Genomic DNA, 22,495 nt, shown 5'->3' with positions numbered 1-22,495 from the left:
ATATATATTTGTGTGTATGCATATATATATATATATATATATATATATATATATATATATATATATTCCTTCAAACACATATACACCATTTTAAAACAAATATTTTCATTAGATATTTTCTCTTTTCCAACATCACTAACTCCCTGCCAACACTTCTGCTTTTATGTAAAGTCCCTTTCTCCCACTATCTGTCAGTAGGCCTTCCCAGAACAATAGAAAAAAAAACAAAATAAACAACAAAAAACAAAGAATAAAATAGAAAGACAGACAGAAGAAAGAAAGATAGAAACCACCACCTCCACCTCCACCACCACTACCACCACCATAACAGCAACTACTCTATTTAGCAAAAAACAATTATGCAAGAACTCCAAAATAAAGTAAAATTCTAACCACATGCACACATACACACAAAACATGAAAGAAAATGCAAGTTTTTTTTTTTTTTTTTTTTTTTTTGTCTCTGCAAATATGTACTGCTCTGTAGTGTGGTTGTTATAACCAGTCACACTCAATTAGAAAATAAACCCTTAATTTTTAGCTTCATTGCCAATAGATATGAACTGCACACACCTTCTTGCTTAGCAGTGTCTACTTTTCCTCCTCAGTGCTGGTATTTCTGTGTATTTTGAAACAGCTTAGATCCTGTGTTTGCTGCCACAGTCTCCATGAGTAACTATGCTCATCAGGAAAGTTATATTTGATTTTTTTATTGGAGTCACCCATCACTTTAGGCCCTTTTACAGTCTTTCTGTCTTTTTTGCAACATAGATGTCTGAGGATTAAGTGGAAAGGCTTGATGAAGACATTACTCTTAAGACCTAGTATTTTACAGTCTCTCATTTTTGACCCATAATCCACCTGAACATCTCTTTCCTACTTCTTATGTAGTGCAAGCAGAAGCCCCTCTGATGAGTCTCAAGTGATGCACAGATTTATGGATTAAATGATATGTAATTAGGACATTTTCTTTTATTTTTATATTTTTTAGCATAATAAGATCAATAGTTGTTTTAGATTTTGTTTTTGTATTTATTTCTTTCTTTCTTTACTTCTTTATTTATTTGTTTGTTTGTTTGTTTGTTTATATGTTTTCTGCCTAGTTATTTTACCTATTAGGCTCAGGTTCTTGTCCCTGTTTGGCACTGTGAGGTATGGCTTCTGTCTCATGGAATTGGAAACGTGCTGCTTTCTGAAAAGGAAATGGAGGAACTATACCTAACAGGGGTGGAAGGATGGGAAAATGGCTGGATGTATTGTATTCTAGAAGAATCAAAAGTAGTTGATTACAGTCAGACTGCATGTCTGTCTCCCAGCTGGGATGTCAGAGTACTGCCATGCAAATCAGAGAAGGTAGAACACAGTCCAGGATTGGGGGTCCCAGCCTGTGTTTTTCTTGGCGAGAAACAGAGGGACTAATGCTGTGGTTCTCAAGCTCCTGTGTACCCACATGTTTCTGGGGTCCACAAGGAATTAATAACAATGGTCCATGAATTTCTCCTTCTTGTAGCAAGGCAGTAAGGGTATCGTTGACCTAGGATGGAAAAGAATCAGGTCTGATCCCCAATGAGTGAATAAAGAGGGGCTAGAAGAGAGAAGGCCTTTTCTGGGAGATTTAGGTCTGGCTGTTTATGAGGTAGGCCTCCACCCCACTCTACTCCCCCCTCAGTAATCCTTGATGAAGCAGATTGTCTTGCTTATCCAAACTGCTTTATTTATGGCAGGTGTGAAGGCATATGTCTTACTCAGGGTGAACCAGAGATTATATACCCTTTTAAGGAATGGATGACCAGGATGGGAAGCTCATTGGCTAAACATTTGGAGCCTATCTATATTCCCAAGTAGCATGGAGAACTCTAGGTTTTGATGCTACATGATTGAATGTCATGGTCTTCTCATTGGTGTGACATGGTTATGTGTTCCAGGACAGGTAGAATTTAACTAGGAGCTGGTGCCAACACCTGCCATTCTCAATTATGAGATTCCCTGGTTTTTTCTGCACTGAACAGTTCTTCCATCTATTGTTAGGGTCCACTTGGCCAACAGATTTCTCAGATAATTATTATTAAATTACGGCAGATTGCTGGCTTTGAAGGTGATACTGGTGATTTGTTTCCTCCTCTAGTAACATGCAGCTTATCTTTCATCCATATTAAATGTAGTTAGTAGCAGTGAAGGTAGCAGATATATTTCTTCTTTCTGATGATAAAATAAGTAGTAACGTATGCAACAGAGCTATACAATGTGGAGATTTAACCATAGGTTTGGAAATGCTGGGTGATGCTTAATTGGAATACTATCAAACCCATTTGGCCAACAACTCACCGAATGATTAATTGGTTTCACTGGAGATTTCACCTCATGCTATACAATAATATTTGTGTAAATATATCTCCAAGTATAGGGTGTTTCCATTCAAACACACACACACACACACACACATTTTTGAGTGTTATTCTAGAGTACTGTATATACCTTATTTCCAACCTTCCTTCTCCTAACCTTTTCCCATTATATATCTTCTCCATGCAGGACCATAAATATTTCCACTTCTTATTAACTATTATTGTGTCTTACAGATATAAATGTACACACAACAACTTCTTGCTGTGTAAATTATGTGGTAATCATATGTATTTATATGTGTTTAGGGCTGATTGATTGGCAATGAATAGCCTATCAGTTGTTGTGTTCTCGGGAAAGAACGATTCAATATCTTTTAGCATATATCATGTGCCATTAGATTTTCAACTAAGTGTGAGATCTTGAGAAATTTTCCCATCAGTGTTGGAAAAATGATTTATGGTGTTATTGTACTAATCATTTTAGGTATTTATGTTTTTGAATGTATTTGTAGTTTTTTTATACTATATGGAAATCCTTTTTCACAGCAGACATCTTTAGTCTCTTGATCTTATGTATGCACTTCCTGAAATGCTGTCACATTCTTGAAATTATTTTGAGTTTTTTGAAATCATCAATTGGGTTAGAAGCAACACTTTCAGTTGTTCCTTAAAGCTCTAGAAGTTATGGAACACTGTAATGGTTTTTGTGTGCTTCAAAATGAAGATTTTGCTAAGGGTGATAATGAAGCTTGTCTGTGAGTATAAGCCTAAATATTTAAAATACATTTAAAATTATACTGTATCAGGAAAATTAGCAGCAGACAATTTCTTTAAGGATTCCTGATTTCAAAACCATGTGTAGTAAGCTATGTTTTTCGGTATTGGGAATGAACCAATTTTCTCTCTGACCATAATATTTATTCACCAAAGATACAATGAAAAAATTGATATTTTCTTTGAGCAACAAGCCACTAATGTCCTTTCAAGGATTGAGATTTGGCAACATGTAAAATAAGTAAAATTATGAAATTTACATTGAAATTTTGAAATACTTATTTTTGTAGTGTTTAATATGCCATGGTGGTAAGGAGTAGAAAAATCACTGTCTGTCTAACATAACAAACAGTCTCTAAGAGTATAAAATTCTAAGACATACTTAAATAGAACCTATAGGAAAATACCATTTAAATATATGAAGATTTTGAATAAGTCTGAGATGGACTATACAGGAGAATACACTGTGCTTCTCTTGTACCATTATATGTGTGGGGGTCATAAGTGAGGCACAGTCACCTGCCTGTTACCTCAAACTTCATTCAGTTTTCAGAAATAATATATTTGAAACTGGTGGAGTCCAAATGACAGAATCAGAACGAGGAAAGAAAAAATATTGCATGGACAACAGTGTGGTCCTCAAGTTATGTTTATAATGCTATTTTTTTGCCTTTAAGATTATAATATGCAGATCCAGATAGATGGTTCAGATATCATGGGAATATGCGTATCTGGGGTTTATTTCCAGAATACTCATATTAAATTAAAAAACAACAGGCATACATGTATTAGCAGTGATACATACATGTATCATGCAGTCTCATACCATGAGCTAGGGACTCAAAAATCACTGGGTTTTGAGGGCCAGCTAGGCTAGAATGTTTAGCAAAATCCAGTCATTGGAGTTAAATATTATCTTAAATAATGCACACCTACATTGAATCTCTATATAATAGATATGTATACTCAATAGCAACCATGTATTTCTATCATTAGAGATTGTATGCAAAATTCTTATATTATGTACATCCAGCCAAAATCCCAGGATGACTAGAAGCAGGACTCATGAAATCCCACTTGTATTAGACTGACTTTTGGTATTTAATAAGTTGGTGGAATAGTCAGATTTTTCTCAGGGATCCTTACCTGAGAGACTACAATTTTTCAGTAGATGGTGCCATATCCATGTACAGACAAATGCCTTAAATGAACTCAGATTTATTAAAGAGACAGAACATATATTACCTTCTGATGGAATAGGAATAGCAGTGATTGGAAGTAAAATACAGTGTACCAAAATGGAGTGGATTTCATAAATCATTTCCTGAATAAAACATTTTATGACTATCAACTGCACTGTATGCACAATTCTTATATTATGTACATCCAGCCAAAATCCCAGGATGACTAGAAGCAGGACTCATGAATTCCCACTTGTATTAGGCTGGCTTTTGGTATTTAATAAGTTGGTGGAATAGTCAGATTTTTCTCAGGTATCCTTACCTGAGAGACTACAATTTTTCAGTAGATGGTGCCATATCCATGTACAGACAAATGCCTTAAATGAACTCAGATTTATTAAAGAGACAGAACATATATTACCTTCTGGTGGAATAGGAATAGCGGTGATTGTAAGTAAAATACAGTGTAGCAAAATGGAATGGATTTCATAAATTATGACTATCAACTGCACCTAAGAAAGAAAAAAATAAATAAAAGAAAGCCCTACCTGCATTCAAACCTAATGTATAATCACAATAACACAAATATCTTACATATATTCACAGAGAAATTTTGAAAATATATGTATATTTTAAGCATTTCTGAGGTAACAATTTCTAAAATTATTTTTTGTCATTATGACAATCATTATGGTAACTATTTTGGAGCAGTGTTTTAAAGTAGCATTTCTGTCTTTCAGTCCTAGCAGATTTTAATAAGACAATTCAATAGCTATGAATATATTATGTAGTATAATTCAAGAATATATTCATACCAGTGGGGGAAGCAGACACAGGAAGAGACCAAAAAGTCAGTAGCAAGCTGCACTTCATATCCCAGAGTCACAATCAGAAAAATTGAAGCAGAAACTGAGGCTTTCTTCTATATATACACAATATATTTCCAAGCAGCCCCTGACATTATAAGCCTCCATCATCACATACTGGTACTGTGCATTGTTAATTGGAGGAAGAGCTTTGGCTAAATTGTGTTTTTTTTTTTTTTCCTGGCTTCCCTTTTCACTTTCCTTGTTTCTGTGGCAACACACAGGGAGGAGGGAGAGATAAATGAATCAGCAGCTCTAATGGAAATCTCCAAGGTTACCAGGCTGTGCTTTGCATTCTTATGTTTGAGATCTCTCTCCTGATTGGCTCTTAATCCATTCTGTATTTGCATGTACACATTCCTCCAATCAGAAGCAAAGGGAGCAAATAAAAATTTCTTCTGCAAGGGTTTTTTTCAGTCAGGCTGCTGGCTAGAGTACAGCTATCAGCTGGTACCTGATCTAGTCAAAGCCTGACAGTAAACTGCTCCAGAGAGGAAGACTGACTGCTCTTGCAGGAGACTGAGCCAGTGGAGATATATCATAGGCAGGGACTTCCTTTCCTGCTCTGAGTCCATGGCTCCTGTTTATTATACAGGAAATATATTTCTCGCAGTGAAGCCAGTTTCTCCTTTAAAATTTTCACCATTTTTCCAGGCTTGGGATCCTTCATCAACTTCAAAAATGATTATAAAATTTGCCAGTCAGTTTCTGACAGATACCAGGTATATTCTATTCCTACAGTCCAGGGTAAGACCCACTATGAAGAACTGCTCTGGTAGGGATAGTTCTCACATGACCCACTGATATACCCTGAGAGGCCAACCTTTAACATTTCCAGACCACTATCTTACCTGTCTTCCAAGGCCTTCTTAGACAAAGAAATATAGCATTAGATATATTACCTACTATCATTTTGTTGCCTTTAATAGAATTGGGAACAAAACACCCATGGAATTAGTTACAGAGACAAACTTTGGAGCTGAGATGAAAGAATGGACCATCTAGAGACTGCCATACCCTGGGATCCATCCCATAATCAGCCTCCAAACGCTGACACCATTGCATACACTAGCAAGATTTTGCTGAAAGGACCCAGATGTAGCTGTCTCTTGTGAGACTATGCTGGGGACTAGCAAACAGAAGTGAATGCTCAGCTATTGGATGGATCACAGTGCCCCCAATGGAGGAGCTAGATAAAGTACCCAAGGAGCTAAAGGGGTCTGCAATCCTATAGGTGGAACAACAATATGAACTAACCAGTACCCCCCTCCCCCAAGAGCTCGTGTCTCTATCTACATATGTAACAGAAGATGGCCTACTTGGCCATCATTGGAAAGAGAGGCCCATTGGTCTTGCAAACTTTATATGCCTCAGTACAGGGGAACGCCAAGGCCAAGAAGTGGGAGTGGGCCGGCAGGGGAGTGGTGGGGGGAGGGTATCGGGGACTTTTGGGATAGCATTGGAAATATAAATGAAGAAAATACCTAATAAAAAAAGAAAAAAAGAAAAGAAAAAGAGTATCAGAAGTTCAAAATTCCAATTGGTTTCTTACAGTAAGGATTGTATTGTCATTATGGCTTGACAAATAATAGCACAATAGTTTGTTTGTGGGCTTGAGTACCAGAGGCTTTCCATGGAGATCTCTGGCCCAGCCTGGTGCGAGGGTTCTGGCAAAGGGAAGCCAGTGCAGACAGGGAGGGGACATTGCTTCTCTAGCGATTGGTTCCATCTCCATCTCTGCCCTGCCTTCCAGCTTAATCAGTAACTCTGTGCTGCCCTTCACTGAGTTGGGTCAGGCTGAGCAGATTAGAGGCCAACTAGCCAGTGAGGATTGTGGTGGAGCCTCAGGCAGAATTTTGGGAGAACAGATTTCTTCCCAAATGTCACAGCTCTTAGGACAAATGGCTTGGATGACAGTGGAGTTCTCCCACCCCTAATCCTTCCAGATAGGATTCTTATATATAGTTTTTGGATGTATGGTGTGACAACAGGTACTTTTCATTGGTTTTGTCTGAGGGCTTTTGGGAAACCTTATTTGTATGTGGGAGGGTTGGTGCTGCTACATTGGACTGATGGTCACATACTTCTCTGCGGGGGTAGGGGGATACTTCTCTGTGGGGGTAGGGGGCTGTGGAAGGCTCAAGCTATATGACAGGAGCCAGTGACCCAGGAGGCATGGCCAAACACCTGCCATCCCATGCAGGTGGAAGTCACCACCAATCGGGTCACTGGGGTTCCAGAGCTTTGTTCAACTGGGGACCAGGCATTTTGTGCACAGCTCACCACCCCATGTTTGTTCTCACTTTTACAGCTGCCCATTCCTTTCTAGGATGTCAGGCAAAGTATTATAAAATCATCTGTCTGTGCTGTGCTGTCAAACTATTATCCTGTATTTCCCTGAAAAGAAATTTATCTACCAGATTTTCTTGTCAATCTTTGGCAGTGAATCTCCACTGTCTGACCTGTATCTCCTCATTACCATTCTCTTCTCATCAGTCATGTCTCTATGATACTTCTGGTGTGTTTCTGCAGTTATATTGCCTGTTTATATAGTTCCTTGCAATCACAAACCTATTTTTAATTTTCAATGTCATATACATTATCTGGATATTTGTATGTCCCATGTAATTTTATCCTGTTCATATTACCCTTTTCATTGACCATTTTAGAGGGAAAGAATTTAGGATTTTACCTGATAGTTAACTGAGATATAATTGAGAAACAAATGCAAGTATTGTATACTTAGAAATACCACAGTAAGATATTTATTTGACTCACAAACTGAAACACTGATAGTAAGTCTTGGGAAAGTTTATTTTATGTTGCTATAGAGGTAAATAGAGAGATGGGTATAAGAGAAATAGAAATAAATTAGAAGGAATTAGGGAGAGAACAAGATCTTTATTATTCAGTACAACCTTTCTTAAAGACATTTGTTATATAATCACTTTCAACAAAGAAATCGTTATGCCCTTTTTAATATATATGAGGGAGTAGACTAACTGGAACAACTCAAAGGTTGAATCTGATTTCAGCTGTGAGCTGAACACTGTGTTAAAAGCCCAGTCTTTTAGTACATGGATAATTTTGATGAATGAGGGCTAGAAAGAGAACTTGAAACTGTCAAAGGTTCAGATCTTAATATCCTGACATTGTGTGTTGCTTCCCCTGGAAAATATTTCTAGGAGAAATTAAGAGATCTAGCAGGAAATTTCTGAACAGGAAGGCTGGTGAATCTGAGAGGGGCCAATTGAAGATTTGAAATATCTCACCAATGTTCACTTGGAAGAATTCAGAATTTGGAGAGATTCTATCACTTACTAACTTTCCAAGACGTTGTTAGTTTTACTTTTTCTAAGACTTAATAATCTGGACTTCCTAGGAAATTACCTCATTAAATATCTAATTGACCTACATCCTATGAGTTACCTTCTTTAGGGACTCATATCCATGATTATAGATAATTTCTATTCATGTTAACACTCCTTAGTGACAATTATGTAGAAAGACTTTTGTGTACTTAAGACTGTCAAGCAGTCATAAGGGCTTATTCTGAGTGAGCAGAGAAATATCACCATGGCTAATACAGTGAAATCTTTTGTCAGTTTCCACCTCCATAAAAGTTATGAGAGTAGGTGTATTCTGTATTTTAGATGGTTACCTGTGACTTGGTATCCTATGAACACCTTCTAAATTGTGATGTATGATATGAGGGAGCAGGAGTTAAAAGCAGGGCTTGATAAACTTGCCTTTTGGGCAGATAATAGCCATGTTTCATAGATGATCTCTATACATGTGACTCTTCTTTGCTGCAGGCTAGGTCCCATTGTAAGGGCAAATAATTATCCTGGACTTGACAATGTTGATAGGCTCACATGTTCTTGTGGCAGAAAAAAAATGATTGTAGTGACTTAAGATGGTTTAGTGGCAGAATGCTTGATTGGATACATGAAACCCTGGGTTTTCTCTGTAGTACTCTGTCAGTATAGCTGGAGCATAATTTTGTCTAAAGGAGACTTAACAGTTTTCCCAGTCTTGTGACTCTAATATTTATGTGACTAAAATTTAGAAGCCTGTGTTAATTTCCAGCATTTCAGATCCAAGTGGTAGATAACTGCTGCCAATAATGAACAAAAATAAAGAGGATCTGATTGTCTGAGTGAGACATTGGAAAAGTTAGGGCTTCATGGAATCTCAATAGTAACTTTTTCTATATTACACCACCAACTGCTTGATGTTGCCATCAAAAATATCAAAAAAATGCAAGCAGGCACAAGAGTCCAGCAAAGCTAGATCTCTATTTCAGTTAGGTAGCAAAAACTATCTAGTCAGAACAACAGCATAAACTCTGGAGGGAACTGTCTGTGTCTTTGAAAGTTCATCTTGGCACCACGGTCCTCTACCTCTTGGTATTTGACTGTGGGCCCGAGAGCAATCTTGAAATAAAAATCCTGTGGCAGTTTTCAGCAAGACTGTTTCTCGTGAGTGACTTGGGGTGTCGCATCTCCTGAGTCAGAACGTCGGGGAGTTCTGTTGACCTCACATTGTGGGTCTTTCATTTGGTGTATTGGCCCGGGAAATGAGACCACCCCTCACACACAAGACCTGACTTGGAGGTATCAGGATCCCCTCTGGAATGTGCATGCCGGTCAGTGTGTCTGTTCTGAGTGTCTGGTTTTTTTTTTTGTTTGTTTTTTTTTTGTTTTTTTTTTTTTTTTCAGTTTTCTGAAGCGAATGTGAGCTTGTTGTGTTGGTTTGTCTGTCTGTGTCTTGTCCTTTGTTTCTGAAGCACAGCACAGTCTGAGTTTGGATCTGCCTGAGTTTAGATACTGATCAGCCTGAGTTTATTCTCATCAGCCTAAGTTTGGATCTGCCTGAGTTTGGTTTCTCTGGTTTTGGTCCTTCTGGTGGAAGCGGGTGATGGTGTTTGTAGATGATGGGGTTTTCTTAAACACACATGTTTGGTATTTGCAGCTAGGAGCACCACAGGCTGCTGCCCGGGGGCACACCCTGAGAAGTGGGGAGAGCCAGGGATGCCTGGTAGTCTCTGGAGATCAGTCAGAGGGAACAAGTTTTGGTGATGAAGCAGAAGGTTCCCCCTCCGAAATTGTGTAGTTCTTTTGCCTGCTTGTGGAGGACTAGAAATGATTGTGTGTGACTGGATCTGTTTGTTTCTGATTTGTGTGTTTTTGTGTATGTGTTTAGAGCTATGTGAAAATCTAGAGAAGTGAAGGTAATTCTCATAGGTGTTTTATAACCTGACTAGAGATAGTTTACACATGAGAGACCAGGTTTGAGAAAAGCAGTACTCTCTGACTATCTGGGTAAAATGTGGTGAAAGAAAAAAAGAAAAAAAAATAAACAGTATCAATTGGACTTTGGAGCCCTGCACCTTTAGTTAGAAGTCTAATGTGGCTTGAGAAGCCATGCTAGGAGATGATTGTAAATGCTGCTCTTAAAGGGACCAGCAGCTTCTCAAGTTCTATGGTAAGGAAACTGATGGCTGTTTTTCCTACAAAAATCTCTGTGCATGTGATTATTGAATTCATCAGGTGACAAGGTGCTTTTCTCTTGAAATTACATCTAGAAAAATTAAGAATTCTGTTTGGTTTAAATAAGCAAATGTATTCAGCCATTCCATTTTTGTTGCTGAATAGTTTTAAAGGTATAAATATGTTTTATATGTCTTGATTATAGATTATTGGCTTATAAGTTATTGGTTATGATTAGAAATTTGTAACATTGGTAACAGAAAATTGGCTTAAAACTGGTAAATCTGATAACAAGGCTCGGTGGCACACGCCTTTAATCCCAGCACTTGGGAGGCAGAGGCAGGCAGATTTCTGAGTTCGAGGCAAGCCTGGTCTACAAAGTGAGTTCCAGGACAGCCAGGGCTAAACAGACAAACCCTGTCTCAAAAAACAAACAACAATGACAACAACAACAACAACAAAACAAAAACAAAAACTGGTAACTCTGGGTTGGAGTAATTCAGAACATGTGGCATGAGCCAACCCATGGAAAAGGGTCTTTAAAGCTACGTCTGAATTGCGTTTGAATTGGGTAATATTCTATATAATTCTTTTCCTAGAAACCAGACTTATAAAAGATAGTATTTAGGGCAGTGTCTTTCTGAGGTATTGGCGGCTGCACCTTCTTGCGTTTGTGTGCAGGAACGGGCAGCCAAACTTTCTAGCAAGTAATGTTTCTGGTGTGACTTTTTAAAGAGAATGGATTGTTTACACCATTAAATTTGGGTTTTGCTTCCCAAAATTGTGGTTGTACTCTCGTGTTACAAGAGAAATTGAAGGCTTCTCCCAAATCGGAGCCACCAGCTAAATCCACAGGCTCAGCCAAAATTGAAGCCTCCTGAGTGGCCTAGTCCACTACCTCCCCTGTTATCCACAGCCTCAACCCCAACTGACAGGGAAACCCTGAACCCCTCAGGGCGGTGGGAGGTGGGAGGCAGACCACTGTGGGTACATGGAGCCGTAGAGCACAGAGTCTGGACTGACTCCGGTGGACCCGCCTAACCTTCAACCACTTCAGTACTGGCCATTTTCCTCTGCTGATTTTTATAACTGGAAAATTAACCACCCCCTTTTTTCAGAGGATCCCCAAAGCCTCACAGAGTTGGTGGAGTCCCTTATGTTCTCTCATCAGCCTACTTGGGATGATTGTCAGAAGATGCTCTTTACAAACGAAGAGCAAGAGAGAATTCTGTTAGAGGCTAGAAAAAATATCCCGGGAGCCGACAGATGACCTACACAACTACAAAATGAGATAGACATGAGATTCCCTTTGGATCCCCTGTTGGGGCTACAGTGTGGCTAAAGGTAGGGAGAGCTTGAAATCCCATTGCCTGACTCTGGTCTTTGAGACGCCTCAAAATGGCCCACTAATTTGGCTAAGGTAAGAGAAAGTGTATTGCAGGAGGGAGACAATTACATGATCTTGTGAAAGAGGCAGAGAAGGCATATTAAAAGAGAAAGAGAGAGGCGGGAGGCAGAAGAAAGAGAAGACAGGAGGGATCATAGACAAGAAAGAAATTTGACTAGAATTCTGGCCGTAGTGGTAGGAGAGAGAGAAAAAAAGACTGGACCTAGAAATCTGGGCAAAAGAAGAGAAATGTGCTTAACAGAATTAAGTGAGTTGGAGTACTGAGCTTCAGCTAAAAAGGCCCAGCTCTGTCAGACTGAAGTTACTTATTTGGGATATACCCTTCGAGATGGGAAGCAGTGTCTAATGGAAGCCAGGAAAAAAAAAAAAAGACTGTAACTCAGATCCCCACCCCAACTACACCAAGGCAAGTAAGAGAATTCTTGGGTACCGCTGGCTTCTGCAGACTCTGGATACCTGGGTTGGCGACCTTAGCTGTCCCGTTGTACCCTCTAACCAAGGAAGGGGAGGTGTTTGTGTGAACCCCAGATCACCAGAAAGCCTTTAAAGAAATTAAAAAGGCCCTACGGCCAGCTTTGGCTTGCCTAACCTAACCCAGCCTTTCACTCTTTATGTGGAAGAGATTGCAGGGGTTGTAAGAGGAGTCCTTACTCAGACTGTGGGACCTTGAAAAAGGCCAGAGGCTTACCTATCCAAGAAGTTAGACCCTGTTGCCAGCGGGTGGTTTTCTTGCCTGAAAGCTACTGCTGCTATAACTCTGCTTGTCAAGGATGCTGATAAACTCACTCTGGAACAGCAAATAACTGTAGTGGCACCCACGCTCTTGAAAGCATTATCCAAAAGCCCCCTGACCAATAGATGACCAACACTCTTATGACACATTATCAGAGCCTTTTGTTGACTGAATGAGTGACCTTTGCTACCCCTGATGTCCTCAATTCTGCTACCCTACTGCCTCACACTGATGACTCTTCACCTACTCATCACTATGCTGACATTCTGGCAGAAGAAGCTGGTACTCGAAATGATCTGAAGGATCAGCCTTGGCCTGGGAGTCCGAGCTGGTACATAGATGGCAGTAACTTCTTGGTTGAAGGTAAGCAAAAGGAGGGGGCAGCAGTGGTGGACAGGAAGCAAGTGATCTGGGCCAGCAGCCTTCCTGAAGGGACGTCAGCCCAGAAAGCTGAATTTGTGGCTTTGATACAAGCTCTACGAATGGCAAAGAGGAAGTCTATCAACATTTACACTGACAGAAGATATGCTTTTGCCACTGCACAGAGCAATATAGAGACAAAAGAAGGCTGTTGACATCTGCAGAGAAGGACCTAAGATGCTGTGACTAAAGGGAATCAGATGGCAGATCTAACCACCAAACAGGCGGCCCAAGGAGCAATGATTCTGGCAGTCAAGGAGCCTAAAGATAATTATGATGTCACAGAGACCAGCTTTAGATACACCCCTGAGGACTATCAAGTTATGGACAAATTAGGACTGCTAAAGGAAACCCTGTATGGTTTAGTAGAAACAGAAAAAGGAAAACTTGTCCTCCCACAGAAAGAAGGACACAAGTATGTTACCAACTTACATTACTTGACCCACTTGGGGGCCAAGAAATTAAAAGGTGTGGTTAGGTCCTCCAACTACTATGTTATAGGACTCTCAGACTTGGCAGAAGAAATAATCAAAAGCTGCAATGCCTGTGCTATGTATACTCATGGGTAGAGGCTCAGGGGCAACCGGCCTGGGGCCTACTGAGAGGTAGATTTTACAGAAATTAAGCCAGGTAGATATGGCAACAAGTACTTATTAGTGTTTATAGACACCTTTTCAGGCTGTGTAGAAGCTTTTCCTACCAGGACTGAGATGGCCACTGTAGTAGCCAAGAAGATTCTAGAAGAAATCTTCCCGCGGTTTGGAATACCAAAAGTAATCAGGTCTGATAATGGGCCTGCCTTTGTTGCCCAGGTAAGTCAGGGACTGGCCAAGATATTGGGGATTGGTTAGAAGTTACATTGTGCATACAGGCCCCCAAATTCAGGACATGAAGAGAGGATGAATAGAACCATTAAGAGACCCTTACCAAATTGACAACGGAGACTGGCGCTAATGATTGGATAGCTCTCCTATCCTTTGTGCTCTCCAGGGTTAGAAACACCCCTGGACAGTTTTAGACTGATCCCCTATGAATTACTCTATGGAGGGGGGAGGAGACTCCACTGGTAAAAATAGCCTCTGTACATAGTGCTGACATACTGATTTCCCAGCCTTTGCTCTCTAGGCTCAAGGCACTCAAGTGAGTGAGACTGTGTGGAAGCAGCTCCAGAAAGCCTACTCAAGAGCAGACCTGCAAGCCCCACATCACTTTCAAGTTAGAGATTCGGTCTACATTAGATTCCACTGTGCCAAAAACCTTGAGACTTAGTGGAAAGACCCTTACCTTGTACTCATGACCACCCTACTTTCTACCCTTATGGGACCCCTATTGATTTTGCTTCTGCTTTTTAATTATAGGTTCATGTGTGTTTGATAGGCTAGTCACTTTTATTAGAGCAGGACTTAGTACAGTGCAGCTTTTAGTTTTGAGACAACAGTACCATGCCCTAAAGGATCAAGTGTGTCAGATAGGAGATAGTGTCTAGTTCTAGGATTAGAACTACTAACAAGTAGAAGTGGGAAATGAAAAAGTGAATAAAAACTAGGCCTTTAGGCCCAGGCTTGAGAATGTGACCTTTGTGACTCAATACCCCAAGGTATGATAATCATAAAACAGATAGGGACATTCCTCCACACATCTGCTTCCTGGGTTCTGTGAGTGTTTTTGCAAAAAGGACCTCGCTGACCATTCATGGAACCTGCTATGCAAATGTGCCTCATAGAAAATGTCTTGAGAAATAACTGCCCAATTATCAGGTATTTTTCCTTGTGAATTTGTACTACCTCATGACTCTTAATTGGTATTTTCCAACAGTGCCCTCCCCACCCCCTTGAGTTGTGGTTTCTTCCTTTAAATACCCTTTTACCCAGCTACTCAGGCCACCATGGTCCTCTACCCCTGTGTGGTGTATGACTGTGGGCCCGAGAGCTCTCTTGAAATAAAAGCCCTCTTGCAGTTTGCAGAAAAAAAAAGTTCATCTTAATATATATTTGTGCAGATGTCAAAATTTTAGTGTACTCAGGATACTACTGATCAATCAGGGACACAGAACAGAATCAGACACCAAACTGTAACCCTGAAGAGAAATTGTACAGTGTATTTAAAGACAAGACCCCAAAGCAAGGTGGGTTGGAGTGTTTTCCAATCATATTTTAACACAATGGTAGAGTGAGGAAATAAATGTTAGTGACCCGATTTTTTTTTCCAATTAAAATCAATTTTATTTTTTCACTTTCCTTTTTTATTATTTTCTTTTTTTACATTTCAATTGCTATCCTGAAAGTTCCCTATACCCTCCCCCACCCTGCTTCCCTACCCACCCACTCCCACTTCTTGGCCCTGGCATTCCCCTATACTGGGGCATATAAATTTTGCAAGACCTAGGGGCCTCTCTTCTCAGTGATGGTCTACTAGGCCATCTTCAGCTATATATGCAGCTAGAGACACGAGCTCTGGGGGTACTGGTTAGTTCATATTGTTGTTACACCTATAGGGTTGCAGACCCCTTCAGCTCCTTGGGTACTTTCTCTAGCTCCTCCATTGGGGACCCTGTGTTCCATCCAATAGATGACTGTGAGCATTCACTTCTATATTTGCCAGGCACTGGTATATCCTATTCGACAAGGTCCTTTCAGCAAAATCTTGCAATGATATGCACTCACTGATATGTGGTGACCTGATCTTATCTAGGTCACTAGGTTTCAAAGTTTCAACTCACAGTCTTAGGTCAGGCCCCTTCTTGAAAATTTCAAACATAAATCAAAATGATAAGAGAACAAAGGAGTGATCTAGTTTCATGTAGTTAATTAAAGCATTATACTTTTACAACTTTGCTCCTTAATTTAGATAACAGGCAAATTCATTCTTTTTTTCTTTCTTTCTTTAGTTCTTTCTTTCTTTCTTTCTTTCTTTCTTTCTTTCTTTCTTTCTTTCTTTCTTTCTTTCTTTCTCCCTCCCTCGCTCCCTCCCTCCCTCCCTCCCTTCCTTCCTTCTTTCCTTTCTTTTTTTTTTTGTTATTTTTGTTTGTTTGTTTGTTTTGGTTTATTTTTGAGACAGGGTTTCTCTATATAGCCCTGGCTGTCCTGGAACTCACTTTGTAGGCCAGGCTGGCCTCGAACTCAGAAATCCACCTGCCTCTGACTCCCAAGTGCTGAGATTAAAGTGATGTGCCACCATTGCCTGGCTAACTTCCTTTTTTACATTCACTTGTAATTTATTAACAGACAAACAAGAGACATTATCAAAATAAGGTAGGAGTTGGTTCTATGGACTCAGTTTGACCCTGCCAAGAGTTATCCCTGAGATGGCTTGATCCAGACAACTTTCTCCTTATACCCATTTTTAAAATCTCTGAGATACAATATTCTTTTTCTCCATGGTGTTTGCTTTGATTTCTACTAACCCTGCCATGGAACGTTACATTTTATTTTTCATTTTCCCATTGCTGTCAAACAAAAAAGCTGAGCATTTGATTATCAAAACAATATAGGAAGATGATATAAATTATTGAACCATCCCTTGTTTGCTTGTTTACAAATTATAAATTAGAGGAAAAAAATGAATCAAAATGAAACATACTTTAGATGTTATTTATGAAGGGTGGCACCTATACAGACTAGAAAAAGTTGACTATTTTCAAGATTATTGGCATTAGAATTAGAAATAATTTTCAGGGCATCCACCAAAAGCAACAGAGAAATGGATTAGGTCTAAAAATAATAGAAATAGTAAAGTTTGGATAATTAGTCTCATGGTTCTATACTAAAATATAACATTCATTTTCATTTTTTTAAAAAAATTGTATGTGTTTACATTGGAAATGTTGCCCCTATAACTTTCCATAATTCATCACTTCATTATTCCATCCATTTGCCTCTGAGAGGGTGCTCACCCCTCCCCCTTCCCTGTCATATAAAGCCTCTACAGGATTAGGTGCATCCTCTGTCACTGAGGCCAGAGAAAGCAGCCCTCTGGCTACATAGGTGCCAGGGACAATGGACCATCCCATGTACGCTCTTTGATTTCGTGGCTTAGACTCTGGGAGCTCTAAGTGGTCTAGGTTAGTTGACACTGTTGTTTTTCCTGTGGGATTGCCAGCCCTTTCAGTTACATCAGTCCTTCCCCTAACTCTTCCATAGTGGTCCCCAATCTATGGTTGGCTCACTCTGTTGCTGGTTGAGGCCCTCAGAGAATGGCCATGCTGTGCTCCTGTCTGAAAGCACAACATAGCCCCAGTAATAGTGTCATGGTTTGGTGCCTGCCAATGGTATAGATTCCAAGTTAATCTGGTCACTGGATGGACTTTCCTTCAGTCTCTGCTAAGTTTTGTCCCTACATTTTTTTTTAGAAGGAAAAATTCTGGGTCAAAAATTTTGAATGTGGGTTGATGACCCCATCCATCCCCTGGGGCCTCTGTTTTTCTACTGGAGATGGTCTCTTCAGGTTCCATTTGACACTCCAATAACAGATTAGCTAGAACACTGATTACAGTGTACAGGAGTCACTGCTACCTCCTGCAACCGCTGCTGATGTGATTCTCTGAGAAGAGGAATTTATGGACAAATAAAGTGCATAGTCAATCATGGCAAGTAATATCTGGCTCCTGAAATGTAGCCCCTTAAGCTCTAATATTAACAAGGAGATACTGAGGGATGACATGAGGCTGATATCAAAATCAGCTTAATGAAACAAACAAACAAACAAACAAAACCACACATAGCCCAAGAAAATAATTTGCAAACTTCAGTATTCTGACTTGCAAACATTCAATTATTTGTCTAATCCTGGAATTTAACTTTGTAATCCTGTAGATGATGATATCTAGTATAAGAGTGCCTCACTGTATCCTCTTGAAATTTCAGATGTATCATGTAATTATAAAATATATACATTAGAATATAGCATTAATTATATTTATGCAGAAAAATTCATTGTGGATATATGAACTCGGACACATGCACACACATATACACAGAAACACACGAGAGATGAGAAAGAGAGAGAGAGAGAGAGAGAGAGAGAGAGAGAGAGAGAGAGAGAGAGAGAGAGAGAAACATACATTTTGAATCATCATCACATTAATGTATAAAGCATAATATAATAGCTTCAATTTTAATCTGTAATCTATAGATAAACATTGAGGGCTTTGTGTTTCAAATTATGCAATTATATTTTACAAGAATAAACCTAAATAAAATATAATGAATTGGTTGAAAAGAATACAAATTTCAAATGTAAAGTGTCAAGTAAATTTAAAATGAGTTTGCGGCCATTTTATCAACAACAGTACAACAATACAAAGAATGACCATTTATACTGCATCATTTCATACATTATTGATTTACAATATATTATAAACAGATAAGACAGTTATACTTCATGAGTAAAGAAATGAGGAGATAGTGATCAATTTAGGAAACTATGATGGTTACTGAAAGAAGATACTGTACATGAGCTGGAAAACACAAAATCCTGCAGATGTATAGATGCTCACCATTGTCTCACTCTATTTATACTCATTACATCCTTTTGGGCAGCACACGGGCTATGTCTAGGGACAATGTTACAAAGCTGGGAAAGTCATTTAATTTATCCTGTGAAACATGGTCATGCTTGAAGACATTTTCATTGTCTTAGTAATGTCATGAGCTACGTCTCCACGTTACAACAGTAATGAATACTCTAGATTCTAGGGCCACAGATCTGTAATGATGAAAAGGAATAGTCATTATGACTATAGACAGTTTATCTTGTGTTATTCATTTGCAGATTTGGAACACAGTGCATCAAGGCAGAAATATACAAAGAACATGCTAATTTCACAGAATTTAAACAGTATTTAAAAAGTTCAGGATACCACCATCTCCTTACATTGTAGCAGGACCACAAAAGACAATTATGATCAAAATGTTGATACCATGATTGCCAATCGCTATAATAGGGAAGATAAGTCAACTTTATGCACTAGTGTGTTCTCTGTGCATATTTCTTTAAAATTTCAAGTCATAACTACAGTATCTTAATCTGTATAATTAAGTGATTTCATTATGCAGAAAGTACTAAGTATTTACCAACACTATTTACTGTGTGTCACTCACATAATTCCTCAACCTGTCCTAAAAGCACAGAAAAAGAAGTGTTGGGAGGATACTTTTATTCTTTAAAAATCATCAGAAAAAAGCAGTATTAACAATTGATTTCACCATATAAAAACAAATATTTTCTTATCATATTTTAACATGGAAGAAAATAATAATTTGGAATGTATTCTACACTAGACAAAGAATATTAATGCATATAAAAACCAAGAATAATTTAACTTGGAACAAGTATGTGGGATCTTTTAACAAGTATATGCTTCCATTTAACTCATTACTTTTGTGGGTGTATTGTCAAACTGTATAACATGAAACAATTCCTACATCAGGTACATTTCACAAAATTACAGCAAGGTGGACTGTCTTAAAAGAGCTACACATCATCACAAGGAATAGATTCTATTAGTGACGAAGGGTCAGTGAATTACACTTTCACAGAATTAAGAGAATCACATTACATATACTTGTCATAATGTGATACCATTGACACAGGACTGTGCTGTGCACTCCCCAGTAAGACTTACTGAGTTTAAAGCTACCTGATAAACTATCTGTGAGGTGTCACAGAAGCTGATCCAATAGTTCAGAGGAATAAACATTAGAGTAATCTGAATCACTACCACATCATAGAGCTTTCACCCTTCACAGGCCCAAATGTACCTGAATATATATTTCATGAGTGCATGTATGTCAAGTATGAAATTATGAAAATATTTTGTTCCATTTTTACCAGGAAAAATAATACTCTATTTGCCTAGTATTCAAGTAGAGAGGGACAGTACAATAAGTGAACTGAAAACAGTTCAAACTGAACATTCTTTTCTTCCTAAATGAATATTAAACTCATATTTAAATGGTCGTTAACTCATCATAAAATAGCAAGAATTAATGAAGTCATTCACATAGTTATCATGATAATCTTAAATTTTTTAATGTACCAATCAGAAGATGAGAAGATTTTTTCCTTTTTTCTCAATAATTTATTTCTCATTCAATTTACATCCCAATTGCAGCCCTGCCCCCTTTTCTCCTCCAAGTCCAGTCCTTACAATCCCCTGTCTACCATTACCCTCTCCCCTTATTCTCAGAAGGGGAAGCCAGCCTTGGATACTATTCTACCCTGGGACATCTAGTCCCAGTAGGACTAAGCACATCCTCTACCACTGAGATCCAACCAGGCAGCCCAGATAGGGCAAGGGGATCCAATGCCATGCAACAGAATCTGAGACAACACACACTCTAATTGTTAGGGGACCACATGAAGTCCTAGCTGCACATCTTCTACGAATATGAAGAGGGCCTAAGTCCAGGACCTGCATGCTCATGAACCCAGACTGTTAAAGTCTTCTTTTATCCTTTTTTAAAAATCATTTTATTCACTTACATTTCAAGTGATATCCCATTCACAGTTACATCAAGACAACACCCATCCCATTCCTCCTTTCTCTCCTCCTCGTTGTCTCTATGAGAGTTCTCCCCCAACTGCTCACCCACTCCAGCCTCATTACTCTAGCCTCCTCCTACACTGGGTCATCAACCCTCCACAGGACCAAGGGCCTTGCCTCCCATTGATGTCATATAAGGCCATCCTCTGTTATGTGGATATCTGGAACCATGAATCACTCCATGTATACACATTGGTTGATGAATTTAGACTCTGGGAGCTCTGAGTGGTCAGGTTAGTATATTGTTCTTTCTATGGGGTTGCAATCCCCTTCAGCTCCTTCAGTCCTTCACCTAGCTCTTCTTTTGGGGTCCTGGACTCAGATTCTGGCTAGGTACTGGGAAAATATCCAGGGAACCACCATACCAGGAAACTGTTAGCAAACACTTTTTGGCATCAGCAATAGTTTGTGTCTGGACTTGGTGTCCGCAGATTTGATGAATCCCTAGATGGGGAGGTCTCTGGATGGCCTTTCCTTCAGGCTCTGTTCCACTTTTTGTCCCTGTCTTTCCTTTGGGCAGGAACATTTCTGGGTTAAAATTTTGATATGGGATCAATGGAGGCTGTGCCTATCTACTGGAGGTGGTTTCTACAGGTTCACTCTCCCCTTTGTTGTGTATTTTGGATAATAGCTGCATATAAGTGAATGTAATAAACCAGCATGACATTGTCTATCTGCAATTCCTTTATGAGTTAACAAGTCTATATTGATTTGTGATCTATATTTGATGTAATATATGAGTCAGTGTAATGATAAAATTGATCAAAAATACCTTGGAGGTCAAATGAGGAAGATATTGGTTGATGTTGGTCATAGGTGTCACAGTAGGGAGAGGAGCTCTCCAAGACTCTAAGCCCTCATTTTCTGAAGGAGCAGAGGGGATTAGCCTTATTTAAGAATAAAAGCCTGACACCCCGTAAGCTCATAAACTCTCTCCAGTTACTTTATTCAAATATTATACAAGGTTATTTGGGGGCTGGGAAAGGTTCCACTTACAAAAGTTATCTGGACATATGAGCAGGTAACCTACATAAGTGTCAGCCCCTTTTGACCATGACTTTTCATAGTCAAAATTAAGAACTTCAAGTTCTCCTAGACCAAGATTGGTGGAGCTGCAAGTTCTCATAAAGCACCAAGTGCAGATTCTAGAGAGAGAGAGACTATTTCTTCAAGGTTCACACAGTCTCAGAACAATTTCTCTGTTTCTACTAATTGACCCAAACATACCAAAGGTCTTGCTGAAACTTTTCACTCAAAGTCAGACACAAAAGTTTAACTATACATTTGACTTATATACAGACATAAAGCCTTCATTCCATATATCACTACAGGAAGATACCGGAAGTTGATCTTTGCCCTTTCATACCTGTGTACACATCACATCCATGCACACATTAATCAATAAAAGCAATGTCTACAACCCAACATATTGATATGTAGTCAGTCTATGTTTCTTTGAGACACTGCCCTATTTCTTTTGGCTTCAATGGACTCAAACATTCCTTATAGAATGGATTGGCTTCAGTTGAGTTGGGCCTTTCTGTGCTGAGATTAAAGGAAGATTGGCTTTTATTTATGGTTTTAAAGCCTAAAATTTTATTCCATCACAATATTCTTTAACCTTACAAAAGTGAAAGAATGTATACAGAAAATGTTTATCAAACTGTGAATCTGTTTGGATTCTGTTAGTTGGGTCAGTGTTAGTTATCTTGGAGTCCTTTATGAATTGGAGA

General features: G+C 39.0%; 1 long non-coding RNA gene and 1 other non-coding gene across 2 annotated transcripts in view; both read left to right on the top strand.

The window, feature by feature from the left end:
• A230057D06Rik (RIKEN cDNA A230057D06 gene) overlaps positions 1-22,495 on the top strand; it is a 221,725-nt gene that overhangs the window by 84,608 nt on the left and 114,622 nt on the right. The window lies entirely within an intron of this gene.
• Mir344c (microRNA 344c) lies at positions 5,565-5,656 on the top strand. Its single transcript, NR_037286.1, has one exon. It is a non-coding gene; the product is annotated as a microRNA 344c (primary transcript).

This window comes from Mus musculus, chromosome 7, assembly GCF_000001635.26.
Source record: "Mus musculus strain C57BL/6J chromosome 7, GRCm38.p6 C57BL/6J".
Lineage (NCBI taxonomy): Eukaryota > Metazoa > Chordata > Mammalia > Rodentia > Muridae > Mus > Mus musculus.
This window is presented reverse-complemented; position numbering and strand designations above follow the sequence as displayed.